The sequence below is a fragment of the Mustelus asterias genome, chromosome 4 (assembly GCF_964213995.1).
Source record: "Mustelus asterias chromosome 4, sMusAst1.hap1.1, whole genome shotgun sequence".
Taxonomy (NCBI): domain Eukaryota; kingdom Metazoa; phylum Chordata; class Chondrichthyes; order Carcharhiniformes; family Triakidae; genus Mustelus; species Mustelus asterias.
The window spans coordinates 84073090-84097115 of NC_135804.1; the positions used below are offsets into that span (position 1 = coordinate 84073090).

The window sequence follows — 24026 nt, forward strand, 5'->3', positions numbered from 1 at the left end:
GAGCAGGATAACTGTCACCAACACTAAATTCCATCCTTTGTGTCATACCCTGAAATTGTTGTCCTTTGCGATTCTTGATGTAGTCTAATTAAATGTAAATGAACTTATTCCAAGCAGTTGACAATTAGAACATAGAGAAAAAAATCCAAGAAAGGGAAATACAAAAGCCTTGATAGATATTCTCACAAAGCAATGGTTATGATCTCCAGCCTGAAGAACAATGAATTTGTAAGTGAGCTTACCCACTGCTTACTTCATAGCAATGAGAATTTGTTACTTCAAAGGGACATTGCTTTATGTCAGCAGCAGAATAATATGTTCACATCCTCTAACTTGTCACTCCTTAAAAAAGAATGCATCATCTGTTTCATTGGGAGCAATGCTGTGTATTTATTTAAAGAAAATGGGTCAGAATGACTAAAAAAATCCTGATCTCGCATCTTTAACTTCATAGGACAATAAACCATCTGAAATATTAAGGTGCACAAAAGATTAAGAGTTCATGAATAATGATAATTTTCACACCTGTTCATTTTGTTCTTGTTTCCACTTTAGTCAACAACTCCACTTCAAAGTAATTAAATCATTGTTAAGGGGACATTTCTAGCACAATTTCTTTATGAAAGCTGTGTAGTTTTATTTGGCATAAGTACGTCACAAGTGAAAAGGATGTGCTGTTGCAAGTGTCCATGAGATACAAAGCACACAAACTGCTTTTAAACATCACTAACAAAAAACTTCAAAGGTAGCGATAATCTGGAAAAGAAAAACGTATCTTCAATATAAAAAATGAATATGTTTAAAATAATGGCATCCATTATAAAAACATTGAAACATAATAGCAACCTATCAAACAATTAAAAAAGTTTCTCGGAGTCCTTCAAGCAGCCATGTTAATTACATTACCACCTAACAGTATGTACCCTACAAAACACCCAAAATCCAGCACTATTTATAACCTCCTGGTTACACAGAAGATAACAGGATCAGGCGAATCATTATGATGTGCAAAATATGAAGTGAGACGAAGAGTTTAAACATCCTTGTATTTTCAGTACATGATTACCGGATACTTATTGATGGGAGTTTATAAATAGGTCACTGGCATAGTTCAATAATTATGTTAATTAGTGGCTGAATGAAAAATACTGAGATAATTCAATAATAGGGTGGCCCGGCGGCACAGTGATTAGTACTGCTGCCTCACAACTCCAGGGACGCAAGTTTGATTCCTGGCTTGGGTCACTGCCTGTGTGGAGTTTGCATGTTCTCCCCATGTCTGCATGGTTTTCCTCCAGGCGGTCTGGTTTCCTCCTCCAGTCTGAAAGATGTGCTGATTGGGTATATTGACCATGATGAATTCTCCCTCAGTGTACCCGAATAGGCGCCGAAATGTGGGGATTAAGGGATTTTCAGAGTAACTTAATTGCAGTGTTAATGTAAGCCTACTTGTGACACTAATAAACTTTAAACTTTAATTAATTTACTTACTGACTCAATCTAAGTTATGATTTTCCATGTTTTCCAGGATTTGAATTGAGGAATTCTGGTGGTAGGAATGGAATGCTTATCTCGTTCACTATCAGTTAATGGTACTTTGAGCATTCATAGCATTGACTGTCATCAATCACATCTGAAGCAGGTTATGGGTTCAAGTCCCACGCTAAGACTTGTGCACAAAAATCTGTGCTGACATTGCAGCGTAACACTTGCCGAAACCTCCGACCTCATCCACAGCTGGGATTCACTGGTTCCGCTGCAGTGAAGGGAGTTTTGGCTGAGCCCCAAATTCTCCATTCGCATTGGCAAAGGGGGAGGATGTAAAAAGTTCGAAGAATCCTGCCCACTGTCTTTCAAATGAGTCATTAAACAAAGCCCTTTTTGCCCTCTCAGATGGAGGCAAAATATCTCATAGCACAATTTCAAATAAGAGCAGGAGAGTTATATCCCTGGTGTCTTGGTCCAGTATTTATCCCTCAGTCATCATCACGGAAAAAAATTAATTGGTTACTATCACATTGCTACTTAAGGAGTTTGCTCTGTTTGAATTGGTTGTCTCTTTTTTTTAAACTTTTCCAATTCAATCAAATCAAATCCAATTCAGAGTCTCAACAAGTTGAGACATTTCCGATCCAGGCTGACAAGACAGGGCAAGCGACCAAACCACCCTGTCCTGGGCCCGATCTACATGAGCCAAGCTGATTGGAGAAGGGGGAGGTTCCTCCTCCAAGACTTGGGCTCATTTGCACCTTAGCCAAAAGGCCGAGATGCCGCTTTTAAAAATTGCTTCATATGAAACATATGAAGCTTCAATGTAACCTAATGGCCTCAACCAAGTGCAGCATCCTCTCCATACTACACTTGATCTTAGCCAAAAGGCCGAGAAGCAATGTTCTCATACATTACGATAGTGACTACACTCCAGAAAGTACTTCAATGGCTGTAAAGGGATTTGGACGGTAATAAAGGTGCTTTATAAATGCAAATCTTTTTTTTCCCAGGTCAGGTTTAGTGCAGTTAGATACAGAATAGGACTCTCTCTATTCTGCTCCAACCTCAAGATCCAATGCATCTAGTGTCATATTTTTCAACTTTCAACATTAGAAATGCTGAAGCTTATCCGAATTACATCACAAGCTACTACTAAATTTGAATCAGTGGCTGCACCATTCAGATTCCCTAACTAACTCCTTTAATTTGACTTATTGTCTCAATGTAATCATTAATTTCTAACTAAATTTAAATAATAAATATACTAAATGCATTTTCAACAATTTGCTTATGACAATTAATGATTAGTGGCTCCCTTTATTAATTTAAAGCTGGAACAATATTCTTAACATGTGCATCTGGTCCAACAATAACAGAAAAGACGACCAACTTATTTACACAGCCTATCACCTGCTCTGGGAATTGAGTCACCTGGAGTATAATGCTCAGCAGTATAATGGTCACTGTCCTTGATTGATCTATGACTTTCTAAATAACAATTTACACTATCCTTCAGAATTGTTCCATTAATTTGCCTGGACAGCACAGAGACTGTTGTTCACACCTGATTTACTTGAGTGGTAGAAATAATGAAAACTTCATTGTCTATTGATGAGCAGATGGATTAATTCCCAATGATGTCTGTCTCTATATCAAAGTCTGCCTGGGCTACATCTGGGCAGCCACACACGGAATATCAGTTCCTTGTTTTGATTGCTTATCTTCCTTGTAGAGGAGGCATTGTGGCTTCAATTGTCCTTCTAGTATTCCGCAAAAGGCTCTGCTTATAAAATATCGAAATGGCCGTTTGGTAATTCACCATGTTTAAATGGTCTTGAAAATGAATGTTCATCATTGCCTCCAGTGTGCCAGCTCAGCCTTCAGTTGACTGAGGGAAAAGTATTTGGGGACCAGGATCTCAAACCTGAGACTAAGGTCAAGGTTTATCAGACAGCAGTGACCCCATGCTCCTATATGCTTTGGAGACTTGAACTAGCTACAGCTGGCACCTAAAAGCACTGGAGAAGTACCACCATGTGATTCGTATGCCTGACACCAGACTCCAGAAGAAACTGCTCTTCTCTGAACTCAGTCATGACAGGAGACTCTTATGATGATGGAAATTGTGATTGAATGATATCAACCTCTAACTTCACCAGCTAACCGAACATATAGTGAACTGTTTAAAAAGGAAGAAAATATACAAACAAAAAATGGCCGACACAAGTCACCTAATATCTGGTGTTGTCATTAGCCCATCTTTCAAGAAACTCCGATATGGATTGCACTGCAGACATGCCCTGACATGTTACTCATGGAATTTTACACCTCAGAGTGTCAAGGTCCACTTAAGAAATTCTGTTGAAAGGAAGAGGGAGTTGCAATTGCATCTTTATTGGACTACCTCTTCAGTGGAAACTGAAAGTCTCCAAGGACAATAGCTACCTAGAAGGGGTCATTAAAATGAATAATGGCTGACAGTTAACTGCCATGTTTTTTCAAAATTTAAACCAGGCAACTTGACCCTGAGTGGTCAAGGCATTGCCCTGAGGAATAAACCAGCAAATGGTCACTTATTTTGTTCAGCTGAAACAGGTGCAATGTATGCACATGTTCTTTCTGTATGTAAAGAATAGAACCCCTCTATTAATATATGTAGCTTGCTGCTACACAAATATCAAACATGCCTACCACTCTATCGCCCGCCCACACTTTGGCAAATCAGACCACAAGGCTGTGCTCCTGCTCCCAGCTTACAAACAAAAACTAAAACAGGAGAATCCATCAAAGAAAATTGTGCAATGTTGGTCTGAGGAATCGGATGATCTCCTACAGGACTTAGTCAGTGGACTGGTCAGTATTTAAAAACTCTGCGACCAGCCTGAACAAGTACGCCACAACAGTAACTAACTTCATTAGTAAGTGTATAGAAGACTGTGTGCCAAAGAAGCAAATCTGCGTGTTTCCCAACCAGAAAACATGGATGAACAGGGATATCCACTGCCTGCTGAAGTCCAGGTCTGAAGCGTTCAAGTCAGGCGACACTGACCTATACAAGAAAGCCAGCTATGATCTAAGGAGATCCATCAAAGATACCAAAAGACAGTACCGGACCAAGCTAGGGTCCCAGGTTAGCCACAAGAACCCCCACCAACTGTGACAACGTCTGCAAGACATAACAGGCTACAAGATGAAGGCATGTAAAATTGCCGACTCCAACGCATCACTCCCTGATGAGCTCAATGCATTCTAAACCCGTTTTGAGCAAGAGGACAGCGAGAGCATGCCCTCCTTCATCCTGGAAGCCTCAGATGAACCTGTATCTGAGGTCACCATTGCAGATGTCAGAGCAGCCTTCTCAAGGGTCAACCCAGGGAAACCGACTGGCCTGGATGGGGTGCCCGCACGAGCACTCAGATCCTGCGCAGATCAGCTGGTGAGGATATTCGCTGTAATCTTCAACCTCTCTTTACAACAATCTGAAGTCCCTATCTGCTTCAAGACGACAACCATCATCCCAATACCAAAGAAAAGCCAAGCAGCGTGCCTTAATGACCATTGTCCGTTGGCTCTGACATCCATCAATACGAAGTGCTTCGAAAGGTTAGTCTTGGCACAAATCAATTCCAGCCTCCCGGATTGCCTGGATCCACTACAGATAGCCTACTGCCGCAACAAGTCCACGGCAGACGCCATCTCCCTGGCCCTGCACTCAACCTTGGAACACCTAGATAACAAAGACACCTATGTCAGCCAGCTGACTACAGCTCAACCTTCAACACCATTATTCCTACTAAATTCATCTCCAAACTCCACGGCCTGGGCCTCGGCTCCTCCTTCTGTGATTGGATCCTGAACTTCCTAGCCCACAGACCACAATCAGTAAGGATAGGCAACAACACCTGCTCCACGATCATCCTCAACGCCGGTGCCCCACAAGGCTGTGTTCTCAGCCCCCTACTATACTCCTTATACACCTATGTCTGTGTGGCCAAATTTCCCTCCAACTCGATTTTCAAGTTTGCTGATGACACTACCGTAGTGGGTCGCATCTCAAACAATGACAAGACAGAGCAGTGGGTTGGATCTCAAACAATGATGAGGCAGAGTACAGAAATGAGATAGAGAATCTGGTGAACTGGTGCAACAACAATAATCTCTCCCTCAATGTCAACAAAATGAAGGAAATTGTCATTGACTTCAGGAAGCGTCGTGGAGAACATGCCTCTGTCTACATCAACGGGGACGAAGTAGAAACGGTTGAGAGCTTCAAGTTTTTAGGTGTCCAGATCACCAACAACCTGTCCTGGTCTCCCCATGCCGACACTATAGTTAAGAAAGCCACCAAAACCTCTACTTTCTCAGACGACTAAGGAAATTTGGCATGTCAGCTACGACTCTCACCAACTTTTACAAATGCACCATAGGAAGCATTCTTTCTGGTTGTATCACAGCTTGGTATGGCTCCTGCTCTGCCCAAGAAACTACAAAAGGTCATGAATGGCGCCCAATCTATCACGCAAACCAGCCTCCCAATCATTGACCCTGTCTACATTTCCCGCTGCCTCGGAAAAGCAGCCAGCATAATTAAGGACCCCATCCACCCCAGACATTCTCTCTTCCACCTTCTTCCGTCGGGAAAAAGATACAAAAGCCTGAGGTCACGTACCAACCGACTCAAAAACAGCTTCTTTCCTGCTACCATCAGACTTTTGAATGGACCTGCCTCGCATTAAGTTGATCTTTCTCTACACCCTAGCTATGACTGTAACACTACATTCTGCACTCTCGTTTCCTTCTCTATGAACGGTATGCTTTGTCTGTATAGCACAAGAAACAATACTTTTCACTGTGTGTTAATACATGTGACAATGATAAATCAAATCAAATCAAATCAGCACCTGCAAATATGCCACACTATTAACCCAACTGACAATTTTCAATTCATTGTCCAGCAAGTGCCAGCCCCCGGGATTTAAGGAACCTGGAGAAATCACAGCTAAGGTGTCCAAAGAGCTCATAAACAGTGAACTCTCCTTTTACTATTCAATATTGGACTTCTAACTCAGCTAAGAATGTAACCAACTCCAGTATAACTTGTAAAAATTTGCATACCTATGTATGTGTGTGATTGTCACTCATAAAACTTTTGAGAAGTGCAGGTTAACATTTTTAAATATTTTGCTATCTTTACCTAAGTGGGTTTTTAGCTCAATAAGAATTAATCTCTTTTGTTTAAAAGCCCTCAAGAAAGCCTGTCAAACCAACGGATCAGATCTAAGCTCTGCAGTCCTTCCAGATCCAGTCGAGAATGGTGGTGGACAATTAAACAACTCACTGGAGGAGGAGGCTCCACAAATATCCCCATCCCCAATGATGGAGGAGCCCAGCACATCAGTGCAAAAGATAAGGCTGAAGTATTCACAGCAATCTTCAGCCAGAAGTGCCAAGTGGATGATCCATCTCGGCCTCCTCCAGTGGACCCCAGCATCTCAGATGTCAGTCTCCAGCCAATTCGATTCACTCCACGTGATATCAAAAAACGGTTGGAGGCACTGGATACTGCAAAGGCAATGGGCCCTGATAACATTCTGGCAATAGTACTGAAGACTTGTGCTCCAGAACTTGTCACTCCCCTAGCCAAGCTCTTCCAGTGCAGTTACAACACTGGCATCTACCCAGCAATGTGGAAAATTGCCCAGGTATGTCCTGCACAAAAAAAACAGGACAAATCCAGCCAATTACCGTCCAATCAGTCTACTCTCGATCATCAGTAAAGTGATGGAAGGGATCATCAATGGTGCTATCAAGCAGCACCTGCTCAGCAATAACCTGATGTGGAGATGCCGGCGTTGGACTGGGGTAAGCACAGTAAGAAGTCTCACAACACCAGGTTAAAGTCCAACAGGTTTATTTGGTAGCAAATACCATAAGCTTTCGGAGTTTGCTGCTCCTTCGTCAGATGGAGTGGTCTCTGTTCTCCAACAGTGCACAGACACAGAAATTTCTGTGTCTGTGCACTGTTGGAGAACAGAGACCACTCCATCTGACGAAGGAGCAGCAAACTCCGAAAGCTTATGGTATTTGCTACCAAATAAACCTGTTGGACTTTAACCTGGTGTTGTGAGACTTCTTACTGAGCAATAACCTGCTCAGTGACGTCCAGTTTGGGTCACTCAGCTTCTGACCTCATTACAGCCTTGGTTCAAACATGGACAAAAGAGCTGAATTCCATGGGTGGGGTGAGAGTGACAGCCCTTGACATCAAGGCCGCATTCGATCGAGTGTGGCATCAAGGAGCCCTAGCCAAACTGGAATCAATGGGTATCAGGGGGCAAACTCCCCACTGGTTGGAGTCATACCTGGTACATAGGAAGATGGTTGTGGTTGTGGAGGGTCAGTCACCTCAGCTCCAGGACATTTCTGCAGGAGTCCCTCAGGGTAGTGTCCTAGGCCAAACAGTCTTCAGCTGCTTCATCAATGGCCTTCCTTCTGTCATAAGGTCAGAAGTGGGGATGTTCGCTGATGATTGCACAATGTTCAGCACCATTTGCAACGCCTCATATACTGGAGCAATCCATGTTCAACTGCAACAAGATCTGGACAATATCCAGGCTTGAGCTGACAAGTGTCAAGGAACATTCGCACCACACCACGTAAGTGCCAGGCAATGACCATCACCAATAACCATTGCCCCTTGACATTCAATGGTGTAACCATCACTGAATCCTCCACTGTCAACATCCTTAGGGTTATCATTGACCAGAAACTCAACTGGACTCACCACAGAAACACAGTGGCTACAAGAGCAGGTCAGAAGCTAGGAATACTGCGGCAAGTAACTCACCATCTGACTCCCGAAAGCCTGTCCACCATCTACAAGGCATAAGTCAGGAGTGTGATGGACTACTCCCCACTTGCCTGGATGGGTGCAGCTCCAACAACACTCAAGAAGCTTGACACCATCCAGGACAAAGCAGCCCGCTTGATTAGCACCACATCTACAAACATTCAAACTCTCCACCACCGATGCTCAATAGCAGCAGTGTGTATTATCTCCAAGATGCACTGCAGAAATTCACCAAAGATCCTTAGACAGCACCTTCTAAAACCACAACCACTTCCATCTAGAAGGACAAGGGCAGCAGATAAATGGGAACACCACCACCTGCAAGTTCCCCTCCAAGCCACTCACCATCCTGATTTGGAAATATATATAGCCGTTCCTTTGCAGTTGCTGGGTCAAAATCCTGGAACTCCCTCCCTAACGGCATTGTGGGTCAACCCATAGAACATGGACTGCAGCGATTCAGGAAGGCAGCTCACCACCACCTTCTCAAGGGCAACTAGGGATGGACAATAAATGCAGGCCAGCCAGCGATACCCGTGTCCCTCGAATGAATAAAAAAACCTTTTTCGCAATCAGTGTATCAGTGGCCGGCATGGTGGCACAGTGGTTAGCACTGCTGCCTCACAGCACCAGGGACCCGGGTTCAATTCCAGTCTTGGGTCACCGTCTGTGTGGAGTCTGCACGTTCTCCCTGTGTCTGCGTGGGTTTCCTCCGGGTGCTCCGGTTTCCCACAGTCTGAAAGATTTGCCGATTAGGTGCATTGACCAGACTAAATTCTCCCTCAGCGTACCTGAACAGGTGCTGGAGTGTGGCAACTGGAGAATTTTCACAGTAACTTCATTGCAGTGTTAATGTAAGCCAACTTGTGACGCTAATAAATAACTTTAAACTTTAAATAATTAAACAACCATTGAGAAAATTCCTTCATGCTCCTAAATTCACAAACAAAGCTGTTACATTCAGACCTGGAGTGGTAACTTAGGGGAAGTCAATTTCTACCCCTCCTCACATGGTCGCAAGAACAAGACTCCCAGGAAGATAGCGTAAACACTTTAGGAATGTCCTCGAAGCATTCCTAAAGAGATCAAACATCTCCACTAACTCATCTGAGTCTCTGGCTTATGAGCAACAAAAATGGAGAAGGTTTATTTGGGAAAGAACCAAAAGAATCGAGAGACTTCATCAGGAACACAAAGGGATGAAGTCGAGACATCAGTGAAAGTCCACAAACCTCCAAGCAAACCATCTACCTGATCTTTCAAGCACCATATGCCTCACATGTAGCAGGGTCTTCCAATTGCGTAATGGACTTGTGAGCCATCTCAGAAACATTTTGAACCAATCAAAGCAAGCCAACCTCAATCCGAAGGCACTGCCTAAGAAGATGACTAAACAAATTACTGAATTGATTTATTTTATTTATTAGTCACAAGTAAGGCTTACATTAACACTGCAATGAAGTTACTGTGAAATTCCCCTAGTCACCACACTGCCTGTTCGGGTCAATGCACTTGAAGGAGGAAATTTTCCAGAAAACCATATTTGTATCATCAAACATATTTTTATTGGACTAATTGGCACCACTCATAACGGGCCAACAATGCAGAGGGGCACCCCCGGATGGATATTCGATCGGGTCTCCCCCTGCACAGCTGAGAGACTCACGAATTTCAGAAACTACGGAAGATCCCTAATCTGCCTAGCAACAGCGCATAGCTGCATTTTAAACTGGCCAAGGAAGATCAAGATCCCTATGAAACGAGACAGAGAGTGGGTTATCAAAACCAAGCTATCACTGAAATATTACCAATTCGGCCAAGGCAGACATAAAAATCTGATAAACTAAGAGATAAGGATAAAAGGTTAAGAATGAAATACCCCAGACACCCAACAGGACAGGATGACATTAACACTCAATCTCACAAGCAGGAAACACAGACACGGAACAATAGGACCAATTTAAATAAGAGGACACATAGAGATAGTAATGGGAAACGCATTTAGACACCGGGGCAGGACCAAGTAATCCCATTAACACGAACACACACCATACAAATGCTAATCCATGAAACTTCCTAGGGACTTTTGAAACTGACAGACCACTTTATACATTGTGTAAAAAAAGGCATAATCAAATGTTCCCGCGCGAATTTTGGATCCCTATAAAGATCCAGAGCTGATGTGATTTAATTGAGATCAACGTGGCCAAGCCACTGTTTCTGAGCTGGCTACGGGGGTCTCCCTGGGATCCCAGTAATTGTACAATAAAGACACGCTTTGAACCTTGATTTGCGACTCAACTTCTATTCTGCACTGGTAAGGGATATTTCCCTACAACAAAATGGCGTAGTCACAGCAGGATTTGATATCTGACTTCTGACTGATGGCCACAGTTTGAAAGTCGGGATCAAATTTAAACGAATCTGATACAAATCCAGAGCAGTCAAAGGCGAGTGCAGGTCTCCGTTCAAAGTGAGGTACCTTTAAGGGTTAGGGTTTGTCTGTTTTAAGTATTGTTGTCTTGTAGAACTGTATAATCTTGCCTAAGTTTTTAAATTGAAACAGAAGTCCGCACTAAAGAGGTACAGGTCAGAACGACCGCGTGGAAGAAGGTAAGTAACTTTTAACTTTAATAGGAGTAAAGGACCAGAGGTAAAGATAACAGGTTTTGGGCTATTTGATAACAGGAATTAAGACTAATATAAAGATAAGTACCGCATGCAGAACTAATTGGTGTAACTAACCCAGGATTGTAAATGAAACCGCTGTCTGTGCCAAGGCAATAGGACAAGGGAGTGCTTGACTCAAGGTGCCCTACCCTAAACTGGACGTTAAGAGGAGAAATCTCCCACGCTAAGGTTGGGTTTTGAAGCGGGCGCTAAGAGGCACAGGCACTCAGGGTGCAAGGCACGGACAGTGTAAATCGGGTAACAACACTGACTCTGAAGGGACGAACAACCTCAGAGTCGATACAGTTACTAACTATAACAGGGGCTTTGATAACAGAATACATGTGTGTAAGTGTTGAGGAAAAGGGGACCCGATCCATCCTGACCAAGAGACACGACGACGGAGGATCCATTAGGGACCCGGGCGGAGTTTGATAACCTTGTTCGTCTGTAGGGAACACCACAGCCCATAGCAGGATACCCGGTTTTGGGGGGTAACGGATCAACCCTGCTAGTGGGGGTGGTGGCCGAGCGGGAGGCGTTGTACTTAGAGGGGCTGGGAACAGGGGCGGACAAACCCACTAAACAACCAGCACACATCCCAATAAGACAACACAAAATAGTCCAAGCGTGAGGTGTCAGGAATAGTTGGGGGAGCCCAGGGGAAAGAGACCCACTGGAACCTCACTACGAGGACCTACAGCAATACAGACGGTGCTGGGGCAGTATCAGTGACAGGAGATAAGGGAGAGAGTTGAGGCACTTTTACTGTAGCAGCCAGCATACGGGGGTTGCAGGACTGCTAGACAGAAAAATGGCAGACCACGTTGTTAAGGGAGAAACTGCAGTAGCTCTCATTTTGAAGTATCTGTTAGCCAGAGAAGCGATTGTTGCAAAGATGAAACGGAACGGGTGGAACGCATCACAAACTTTAGAAGATCAAAGAAAGTGGGTAGACGGAGTTAAACGGGACAAAACAAAAGTAATGGGAGTAATATTAGTGACCCAGTTAGCTGGACTAATTGAGGAAGTAAATGCCTCAATGGAGGAGAGACACAAAGAGACAGAACAAATTAAAGTATTACAGGAGAGAGTGAGGGAATTAGAACACAGAAGACACACTGCGGAGATAACACAGAGATCAGAGGAAACGGACCCTCGGCGCCCATACGAGTCAGTGCAGAAACATACAGCCACTCCAGCATCAAAAGAAAACATAGACAATTATAATCTAGCGCCAGTCACGAGAGGAGGGACGTTAGCACAACCAAAGGCAACCTATAAGCCTTTTACGCCAGGGGAAAGGCAGCAGATGGATAGGAGAGATCTTAGTTTTTGTATTTCAGTGTGTTTGTGAGATCTGGTAGCTTGTCGAATGTAGGTGGTTGTTGTTGTAATTAGATTGAGAGCAGGGAGCTCTTTGTTCCTGTGGAATGTTTGCTACAGGCAGTGGGTGCAGTACATTGCACCTTGGTTTAGCCTCAGGGGGCTGGGAGAGTGTTAAAACTGTTAAAAATTAAAGTGATAGGATTTCTTGAATTTACTTCTGTTTTGAGTCAATTACAGTTTGGAAGAAAGAAGAATAAAAGCGATTGTCTTAATCAATGTTCTGTATTCTCTTTGAATGTTTTACACTCATCCCAGTCTGAAATGATAAGTTTGAATGAAAAAGGATGTACTGTGGAATGACTTTTGGAAGCTTCCATGTGTGTGTGTGTGTGTGTTTAAACAAAGTGGTTGCGTGGATGCTTTGTTGTTGTTTGTTTTAATGTTAAGAAAGGATTTAAACCTTGGAAGGAAGCATGTGCTCTTTCCTTTGTCTTGAAGTAGAAATTATAAGAGTTAGTTGAGGAGTTAAGAGAAGAAAATAAGTTATTTTGTGGAAAGGTAGAAAAGCAGGAACAAAAGACTGAGGTCTATGAATTAGTTTAAAGTGTATCAAGTCAGTGAAATACAGTATTAATCGCAGAATATCGCGATTTGCGAACGTCAGATAGTTTAGTATTCTGAACTAGTTAAAATTATGTACTGCCGTCGGAATTTCATGAGCCATCAAGGTTCAAGGTTTGCCAAATATAAAAGCACTGCAAAGCTTAAAACCTAGTCAGTTAAGAAACCAAAATGTTCCTAATCAAATAACTGGTATGTATTGTACCTGCTTTGATTTTGATTCGGCGCCTGTTACTTTTCCTAGAGTGCGGGGGTTTCGATCTGGAGCTCAGTTTAAAAAAAGAAACGGCTTAAATTAAAAGGGTTTGGATATCACGGGTACGATGTGTAAAGTGGTATGATACAACTGCCGCTTGATTATTTTTATTATACAGTATAGCACTGCCATATAGACACAAGAATAACATCAAATCCTGAAAAGCCTTAACCAACTTTGTATGATATATTCATATACTATATTGAATATTGATAAAGACATAATTATTTTGTGAAGTACTGTGGTGCGGCACTTGCACGCAAACAAATGATCAAATTAGAGATAATGTAAGAGTACATCATATAAAGATCGGAGCTGTATGGCATGTGATTTTAATGGGGAAAGCGATGTCTTTTGATAAGATTACAGACAAATGAATGGATGTCCAATTGCAGCCAAAAAAGGCCAGTACAAAGTGTTATTTAATTCACACTAAGCTTGCTATGGATGGGGGATGCCAATTCAAGTTGATTCGGACCAGGGAACACATTTCACAGGAAAGGTTCTGAAAAACATTTGCCAACTATTAGGAATAAAACAAAAATTTCACATCCCCTATCACCCACAAAGTTCCGGGATGGTGGAGAGGATGAATCGGACTCTAAAAATAACAATGGCAAAAGCAATGCAATCCTCAGGTAGAAATTGGACAGAAGTCCTACCTGCAGTTCTGATGAGGCTTAGGGCGACCACAAATCGAACTACCGGCTTGACTCCATACGAGCTGATGACCGGGCGAGCAATGCACTTACCCGAAAACATTATTACAGGCTGGACAGATGTGGGTCCGATAAAAGATAGGATCCGACGATACATCCGAGACCTTAGCACCCAATTGAAGGGGATGCGCCGGTCCGTAATTTCTAATCAGGCACAGGTCGACGCAGAGGGGGACTCAGAAATATTACCAGAAGTCCCAAAAGCCGGGAGCCGGGTATTAACAAAAGTGCTTCCTGCAAAACCAGGATTTGCCCCAAGATGGCACGGACCTTACGAGGTCATTATTAGCGGAGATACCTGTGCCTGTATAGATATAAGGGGACAAGGGGTCTGGAAACACTGGACCCAATTGAAACTATATGAGGACAAATGAACTAAAAAATACCGTTTTGCTCATTCAACTTCCACAGGAACCAGGACCAGATCTATCAAGACGTCGGAACCAACTACTTTTAATTTAATTGCCTGTTTATTTTCTGTATATACTGTAATTGTAAAATACTGTTGAAAAAAAAAAAAAGAGCGATATGGGAACAGGGACATATCTGATAATAACCCTGACCATTGTAAATACACTCCAACATATGGGGGTTAGGGGAGCAGAACCACCAATCATGGAAGGAAACCTATTCCTGAAAACACACATCCAGATCTATGGGAATAGGACCGCTTGTTACCCCTCAGCGCGATCAGTAAACTCCCTATTCATCGCAACACCAGGGTGGCTCCCACAAGAGTTATTCACTATTGACACATCGGGGGCACCCTGCAAAGAACATATTGGGTACTTTAAGCAAGGGATACAAGGAAGGTGTGTAGAGCTCACTGAGCCGGGAATTCTAAGGGGGACGGGACCCCAACCGGAGGAGACACTTGGGAACTACCCACAATGTTTTAAGGGAGAGGGATGGGGGTGCGTGCATGCCTTTGTCCCTAAAAATGATTCGTGCGCTGAGGCACATTGTGCTCTCCAGGAGTGCCGGGTCCGGGAAGGACACTTCACTTGTGACTGCAAGCAACAAAAATGCATTGCAGTCACCGCGGGTAGGCAGCTTATGTGTGGCAAGTGCAACAGCACCCACGTAAGCTCAGCCTCAGGGACATATCCATTTGATTCTCACCAAGAGGTACAATCAAGTGGACAGTCCAGGGGGAGGGAAGGTTCCACAAGATGGGGCCATGCGGTCAAACGACCCCGGGGTAATGCATGTTATCGGGTTAAAGACGGGTACGTGTTTTTATTTAAAAATGTATATATGACGGCCACAGACAGGCCTCCAAGGTTCTTTTCCGTAGGGACAATCAGACCTCTCACGGTTCCATGCCCAAGTGAAGGGCATGTCCAGAAACGCATAGTGACCAGGGCCATCAGCGCAGAATTTTGCTCCGACTGGCAGGCCCCTGTCACACTAGGGTCTTCTTTAGGATATGGATTTCTGGGGACACTATCCCTGGGAGGCGCCGCAGGGGTGATCAGTGCCAGTAATAGGAACTTCTTCATATGTGGACTGACCATTTTAGGAAACAACACCCTACAAGCATTAGGCGCAATTGACCAAGAACTCGCAGAACTCAGACTATACACACAACAAACGAGATATGCGGTGGACTATCAGCTAGCCAGACAAGGGGGGGTATGCACCATCATCAAGGAAAAATGCATCACATACGTACACGACGAGACACTAAACATAACAGCAGCCATGTCCGGGATACAAAAGCAATTGGATAACTTTAAACAGGGGTTAACAGGGACTGATGGGTGGTTAGGATGGCTGTTTAACACAGTTTGGGGAGCATATATTATGAAGGGATTAATCCTAGTAGTAGCCATCCTGTTCACACTCTGCCTTGGCCTAACCTGTATTAAAGTGATATGTGCAAATATTACATCAAGAATGCTACCCACTGCCAGTATCCAGATGCAAGAACTTAACAACGACCCAGAAGAGGAGGAACAACGGCAAGGACAACAGCTGTACAAATCACTGTTCCTCTGAAGGTCGTCCATGGGGGGTCAGCCATGAATGGCACCCCCTGGACGAGAGGAGGGACTGAAGGAGGAAATTTTCCAGAAAACCATATTTGTATCATCAAACATATTTTTATTGGACTAATTGGCACCACTCATAACGGGCCAACAATGCAGAGGGGCACCCCCGGATGGATATTCGATCGGGTCTCCCCCTGCACAGCTGAGAGACTCACGAATTTCAGAAACTACGGAAGATCCCTAATCTGCCTAGCAACAGCGCATAGCTGCATTTTAAACTGGCCAAGGAAGATCAAGATCCCTATGAAACGAGACAGAGAGTGGGTTATCAAAACCAAGCTATCACTGAAATATTACCAATTCGGCCAAGGCAGACATAAAAATCTGATAAACTAAGAGATAAGGATAAAAGGTTAAGAATGAAATACCCCAGACACCCAACAGGACAGGATGACATTAACACTCAATCTCACAAGCAGGAAACACAGACACGGAACAATAGGACCAATTTAAATAAGAGGACACATAGAGATAGTAATGGGAAACGCATTTAGACACCGGGGCAGGACCAAGTAATCCCATTAACACGAACACACACCATACAAATGCTAATCCATGAAACTTCCTAGGGACTTTTGAAACTGACAGACCACTTTATACATTGTGTAAAAAAAGGCATAATCAAATGTTCCCGCGCGAATTTTGGATCCCTATAAAGATCCAGAGCTGATGTGATTTAATTGAGATCAACGTGGCCAAGCCACTGTTTCTGAGCTGGCTACGGGGGTCTCCCTGGGATCCCAGTAATTGTACAATAAAGACACGCTTTGAACCTTGATTTGCGACTCAACTTCTATTCTGCACTGGTAAGGGATATTTCCCTACAACACACTTAACCAGCACGTTTTTCAGATTGTGGGAGGAAACCAGAGCACCCGGAGGATGTTTCTTTGTGTGTGTTTGCTTTCATAGAATTAACAAGCTTATAAATATTTACTTTCAGTTTTAGCCCAAACAGAAATGTTTGACAGCTGAGTATCTTCTGCCTTTTGAAATAAATAGGAAGACGTGAGCTTTGCCGAATTAAGCTATATTAACAATTACTCTTGTTACAACAGAAGAGTGTCATACATTGTGACAGTTTTCCAGGCTGAGATCTTTGTTAATGTTGTGATTAACTGTAGGAGTTGGCTTTCATCTTGAAGAATCTCTGGATGAGTCCATAACTTTGGAAAAATTAAGCAGCTATACTATTTCTATAATGCATAACATTGCAAGATTCAAAGTTAATGGAAACTGTTGTTTTGATGTTAATGAAGAATCTTGGGAATAAATCTGATACTGAAGGGTGGCACGATGACACCATGGTTCGCACTGCTGCCTCAAAGTGCCAGGAACCCGGGTTTAATTCCGGCCTTGGGTGACTGTTTGTGTGGAGTTTGCACGTTCTCCCCTTGTCTGCGTGGGTTTCCTCTGGTGCTCCAGTTTCCTCCCACAGTCCAAAGATGGTTAGGTTGATTGATCATGCTAAATTGTCCCTTCATGTCAGGGTGATTAGCAGAGTAAATACATAGGGTTACGGGGATAGGGCCTAGGTGGGATTGTTGTCAGTGCAGGCTTGATGGGCCAAATGGCCTCCTTCTGCACTGTAGGAATTCTATGAAATAACATATGAGACTCAATAGACTCATTTCCAGTGCTAGAAATTTCCAGTATTTTTTGTTTGGATGCTTGGCAACATAATCTTAAAACTTGGAACAATATCCCAGATTAATAAATTAATTAAATTTGACTTATGTTGTGTGAGCTGGTTTCTCTCAATTCCACATATTAATATGGTGGTTTTTCATAAGAAAGCAAATAATCAAAAAGTGGTACTCCAAAAGCAAAATACTATCAAGAGAGAAATGAGGCATAAGGGAGAAAATACAGTTTGAGAAAATGAAAGAAAATCACTGTGAGAAGCTGACTGAGTTCCAGCTAATGCTCAAACAGCAAGTCAAATCTTTGAAAATAAAAACATTCTGCATAGAATGTCATTTTGGTACAACACTTTTTGTTCTCTACCTTGTCTCTAACATTCCTGCCATCATTTAAAAAAAACTTTGTATCTTCATACTTGTTTCTCTTTTCAACTTTTTCTTGTCTCACTACCTTACTCCTGCCCATTCTTCACACACATTATCTCTTGTGCTTAAACCCTCCTTGCTCCTCACTTTCCAATGTTTCCCATGCTCTCTCCCACCTATTTGCACAATTGTTTACTAATTTGAACTTTCCCTGACATACCACTTAAGCTTCCCTGTTTTCCTTTTTGCATCACCTTTTGCTTATCCCTTATATTTCTGAAAAGTCACCTATCTTCTGCCTTCCCAAAACCTCCTTCACAAATCTCTTCATTTTGGTCTATCCACTATTTGCAAATCTCTTTTGCTGCCTCTCTTGACTTCCTCATGCTTGTTGCCATTGTTTAGACTCTTTTGTTGATTAGTTAAACCCTTTGCCATTTCTGGTGGTCAGTCACATCTCTAATGCTCTCTGTCTGGGTTTTCACATCTGATTTTTCTTGTAAAGGATTTCTTGTAAAGGATTGTGGTACTATTTTTCTAAACATTAACAATGTCTCTCACCATTTATTATTCATCTATCTTCGACTGAAACATGGCCACTTCAATCCAAATGAGATATTTTGCTTCTAAACTGCTTGCACACATGACAAGAGGGAACCTGTCATGCAAGGTTTCCCAATTTTTTCAGCCACGAAACCCAGTGTAAACATACACACAGTGAACACACAGTGTGAACACACACACACACTGTTCACGTGCTCACAAATACACACAGTTTTGTCATATTTACTTTTAATTTCTCCTCATGTAGCTCTCATCTTATTTAGTTCCTTAGACCTTCTTAAACTCAGTTTAATATACAACTAAGCTGAGGATGATTATCAATTGTCCTGCTGCATAACTGCTTCTGCCATTTGCTTCTGTGGGCAGACACATAACAGATGAAATTCAATGCAGAGAAGTGTGAAGTGATACATTTTGGTAGAAAGAACGAGGAGGGACAATATAACCTAAGGAGTACTGTAATAATCTTACCAAGGCCAGTCTTTCATCATCAATCACCCTTTATTGTGTTCGGAATGCCTTTCAGGGGCTACAGAGGGCAGGCCAGCTCCTAGTCTTTCGACTGCTGGCCTGAGTGAACCCAGCTAGTTTTAAACCCACTGTTGCTCCATCCCTATTGGGCGAGCCTCTGCTTGCCTACAAGGGGAACTCGTATTTCTACGAGGCCCACAGGGAGATCTATTGATGATCTATTGATTGTGATGGCCGGTTGGGGGGGGGGGGGGGGGGGGGGCATCATAACAAGCAACATTCTAAAAGGGGTTCAGGAACAGAAGACCATGGGGGTATATGTGCACAAATTGCTGAAGGGCAGGTTGGGTAAGTGGCTAAGAACAAATATGGGATTCTGGGCTTTATAAATAGACACACAGTAAAAAGGCAAGAAAATTATAATGACATTTATAAAATGCTGCCTTGGTCTCAAATGGAGTATTGAGTCCACTTCTGGGCACAAGAGGATGTGAATGCTTTAGAGAGTGCACAGAAAAGATTTACGAAAATGGTTCCAGGGATGAGGGTCCTGTTTCGTGGATAGGTTGGTGTTATGGACAGGAGAAAAAGTCACCAGTATACCACCTGTTCATAAGCAGAAGGTGTTTTGAATTATTTCTTTTTAAATATGCAGTGGCATGTTTTCCCAATCCCTCAGGTTTTGTGGTCCAACGTATTAGTAATTTGCAGCAAACTCGAGTTAGGATTAACTCAGGTTATGTTTATTTCACATTCAAAACCCAGTGGAGTTAGCAGCTTTCCACTCTACACACATACACACACTCACCCACCCACACACAAACAGTAAAGGGGGATAGGGAAAATGAGTTTTACAAGAATCATAGAAGTGAATATTAGTTCAAGTGATTTCCATTCTCCCAAAGTCAGAGTTCAATGAGGAATTCTTTCGCAAGAGCATTTGAATTCAGCTGGCTGACAACCAGAGTTGTAGCGTTCACCTTTCAGTTGGTGCAGATACCACAAGCTGAGGTAGGTACACAGAGACTAGGTTGGTTCGGTATGCGATGGTAGGTAATCTTCCAGTAGGTAGGTTCCAAGGTACAGGCTGTTGTTCTGCCTGGAGGGCAGTGGCGGATTTACAGTTAGTGGGGCCATGTGCTCAGTTTCATTGTCATTCTGCTCCCCCCCGCCTCCCCCGGCCAAGGACCCTAAGGCCGAAGCCAAAAAAGTACATAAAACTGATTAGCGCTTCTTCATTTGTAAAAGCAAGCCTGTTTGAATAATTGTCTTGTTGAAATCCAAGCTTACTTCTTGTCTGAATGCAAGATAGTAAATATTGAGATGTGAGATGAGCAAACACGGAACTCATGTCTCCCTAAAAGAGGCAACATAGTGATGCGCGTCAATAAGCACATGGAATCAAGGCTTCGGTATTGAAGGCTTTAATAAAGTAACAAGGGAACTACTAACACGAATACACCAGTTCAGACTGAAGGGGTCCTGCCGGAGCAGGGGGTCTTATACCCTGCCACCGGAGGCGGGACCCCACTGGAATGTGCCACGATAACTCTCATAACAGGTAAACACCCTAACCCAACAACATAGTACAACCCCCACAGTAATAACACCCTAGCCCAACAGTAACATGGTAACAAACCCCAGTGGTGAACCAACGATGGTTCACCACATTCACCCCTCCTTTAAGAACAAAAGGTGGCGGGGTGGACGAAAAACAGGTCATATAACAGACAATAACAGAAAAGTCACCGGATTCACAAGTCCAGACGGTCTGGAGGACCGCACCGACGCTGCGATCTCCTCAACACCGGTTGCGAAACCGGAGCAGGTGCCGATCTCTTCAACACCGGTTGCGAAAACGGAGCAGGTGCTTGTGGTGGCGTTCTTAAAGTAACGTCTGGCTGTCCCCTCAAGGACTCCCGGGCCGGCCGGCCCTGGTGAGGCGATGGTGCAGGGGATCCTGGAACGTTTGGTGGTAGTGGTGGTGGTGATGATGATGGTGGCGCCGATCTCCGAGTCTCAGGCAAGCTGTACATGGGAGTAAAAGTGTTATGCACTGGTCCCGGTGCTGACCGCGCCACGTCTGGGGAAGTAATGAGGAGTAGTGGATTTGTGACTGGGGGAATAGGAGCGACAGGGGTTGCTACGTCCCCTGCGGGCGCCAGGTCTCTAATGGAGACAGTGTCCTCTCGCCCGTCAGGATATGCCACATAGGCATACTGAGGGTTGGCGTGGAGGAGTTGGACCGGTTCGACCAAGGGGTCGGACTTGCGAGCCCTCACATGGCGCCGCAGAAGGACGGGTCCTGGGTACGTCAACCAGGCTGGCAATGAGGTCCCCGAGGACGACTTCCGAGGGAATGAGAACATCCTCTCGTGGGGAGTAGCATTGGTTGCCGTACACAGGAGGGAGCGGATAGCATGGAGCGCATTTGGAAGGACCTCCTGCCAACGGGAGACTGGAAGGCCCCTGGATTTCAGTGCCAGTAGGACAGCCTTCCAGACTGTAGCATTCTCCCTTTCCACCTGTCCGTTACCCCTAGGGTTGTAGCTCGTGGTTCTACTAGAGGCAATCCCGAATGAGAGCAGGAATTGCCTCAAGTCGTTGCTCATGAACGACGAGCCACTGTCGCTATGAATGTAGCAGGGGTACCCGAACAGGGTAAAAAGTTCACTGAAAACCTTGATGACGGTGGCAGTTGACGTGTCCGCACAGGGGAAAACAAACGGAAACCGGGAATACTCGTCTATTATATTGAGAAAATAGACATTCCGGTCCGTTGAGGGAAGGGGGCCCTTAAAATCCACACTCAGCCTCTCAAAAGGGCGAGTGGCCTTGACCAATTGTGCCCGGTCTGGTCGATAAAAGTGTGGTTTGCATTCTGCGCAAATCCGACAGCTTCTAGTTACTGACCTGACATCCTCCACCGAGTAGGGCAGGTTGCGGGCTTTGATGAAGTGGTAGAGTCTGGTGACTCCAGGATGACACAGATCATTGTGGAGAGCCTTCAAGCGGTCCTCCTGCATGATGGCGCATGTTCCGCGCGAGAGGGCATCCGAGGGCTCATTGAGCTTCCCTGGACGATACATAATATCGTAATTATAGGTGGAGAGCTCAATTCTCCACTGCAAGATCTTATCGTTCTTGATCTTGCCCCTCTGCGTGTTACTGAACATAAACGCCACGGATCGTTGATCCGTGATCAGGGTGAACCGCTTACCTGCCAGGTAATGGCGCCAGTGTCTGACTGCCTCCACAATGGCCTGAGCCTCCTTCTCCACCGCTGAGTGCCGAATTTCTGGGCCTTGAAGGGTGCGGGAAAAGAACGCGACGGGCCTGCCTGCCTGGTTTAGTGTGGCGGCTAGGGCGAAGTCAGATGCATCACTCTCCACCTGGAAAGGGATGGATTCATCCACCGCGTGCATCGTGGCTTTCGAGATGTCGCTCTTCAAAACCTTGAAGGCCAATTGGGCCTCCGGCGTAAGTGGGAAGGTCGTGGACTTAATGAGCGGACGAGCTTTGTCCGCGTAGTTGGGGACCCACTGTGCATAATATGAAAAGAACCCGAGGCATCTCCTCAGTGCCTTGGTGCTAGCGGGCAAGGGAAGTTCAGTGAGTGGGCGCATACGGTCTGGATCAGGGCCAATGACCCCGTTTTCCACCACGTATCCGAGGATGGCTAACCTACGCGTACGGAATACGCACTTCTCCCTGTTATAGGTCAGATTCAGGCGAGATGCAGTGCGCAGAAAGTGTTGGAGATTCGTGTCGTGGTCCTGCTGGTCATGGCCGCAGATGGTGACGTTATCCAGGTACGGGAAGGTAGCCCGCAACCCGTTCTGGTCCACCATTCGGTCCATAGCACGCTGGAAGACCGAGACCCCATTGGTGACACCAAATGGAACCCTGAGGAATTGGTATAGACGACCATCCGCCTCAAAAGCCGTATATTGTCGGTCCTCTGGGCGGATGGGGAGTTGATAGTAGGCGGACTTAAGGTCTATGGTAGAAAACACTCGGTACTGCGCAATCTGATTGACCATATCAGAAATGCGCGGGAGAGGATACGCATCCAGCTGCGTGTATCTATTAATGGTCTGACTATAGTCGATGACCATCCGAGGTTTGTTCCCGCTTTTGACTACCACGACCTGCGCTCTCCACGGACTAGCACTGGCCTGTATGATCCCTTCCTTGAGGAGCCGCTGAACCTCAGATCTAATAAAGATCCGGTCCTCAGCGCTGTAACGCCTACTTTTAGTAGCGATGGGCTTGCAGCCAGGTACCAGATTTTTAAAAAGGGATGGTGTCGTGATCTTCAGGGTGGATAAATTGCACGCGGGGCGCTTTGGGCAATTTGGAGGCTGCGGCTGATTCCCTACTGCCAGTGAAGGGAGTGGCCCACCGTACTGTAGGATCACACTCTTCATGTGGACCATAAAGTTTAGTCCGAGGAGAATTGGCGCGCAAAGGTGAGGTAGCACAAGGAGCCTGTATTGCTCGTAAACTGTGCCCTGTACCTCAAGAGTTACCATACATCGTCCTTGGATCGGTACAGACCGGGACTGTGATGCCATGGAAATTGTCTGTTTGGCAGGGAGAACCCGGAGTCCACACCTTTTAGCAGTTTCAGGGTGTATGAAACTTTCGGTGCTCCCACTGTCAAACAGACAATTCACAGTTCTGCCACTAACCTTCACCTCCATCATAGAATGTTCCAGTCTGTAATGCCTGGTCTGATCCAGAGAGATCGACGCCACCATTGGCCCCTGGGCGTCACTGCATGCTGCCGATGTGGATGCTGAGGACCCCTGCTGGTCGCTGCTGCATGCTGCCGATGTGGATGCTGAGGACCCCTGCTGGTCGCTCCTAGTCGTCGTGGACCATGATGGCCGCCCCCATGGATCGCACGTGGGCGAGGGCGCCAAGCGCAGCGACTCCTGGTGGTCTTCCTCCTCCTCTGTCAGCCACGATGGCGCCGTCCTGAGATCG

At 44.7% G+C, this 24026-nt stretch overlaps 1 non-coding gene across 1 annotated transcript; it reads right to left on the reverse strand.

Moving 5' to 3' along the window:
* Nucleotides 1-2195: 2195 nt before the first annotated feature.
* Nucleotides 2196-2391, reverse strand: LOC144493228 (U2 spliceosomal RNA). Its single transcript, XR_013497695.1, has one exon. It is a non-coding gene; the product is annotated as a U2 spliceosomal RNA (small nuclear RNA).
* Nucleotides 2392-24026: the final 21635 nt, after the last annotated feature.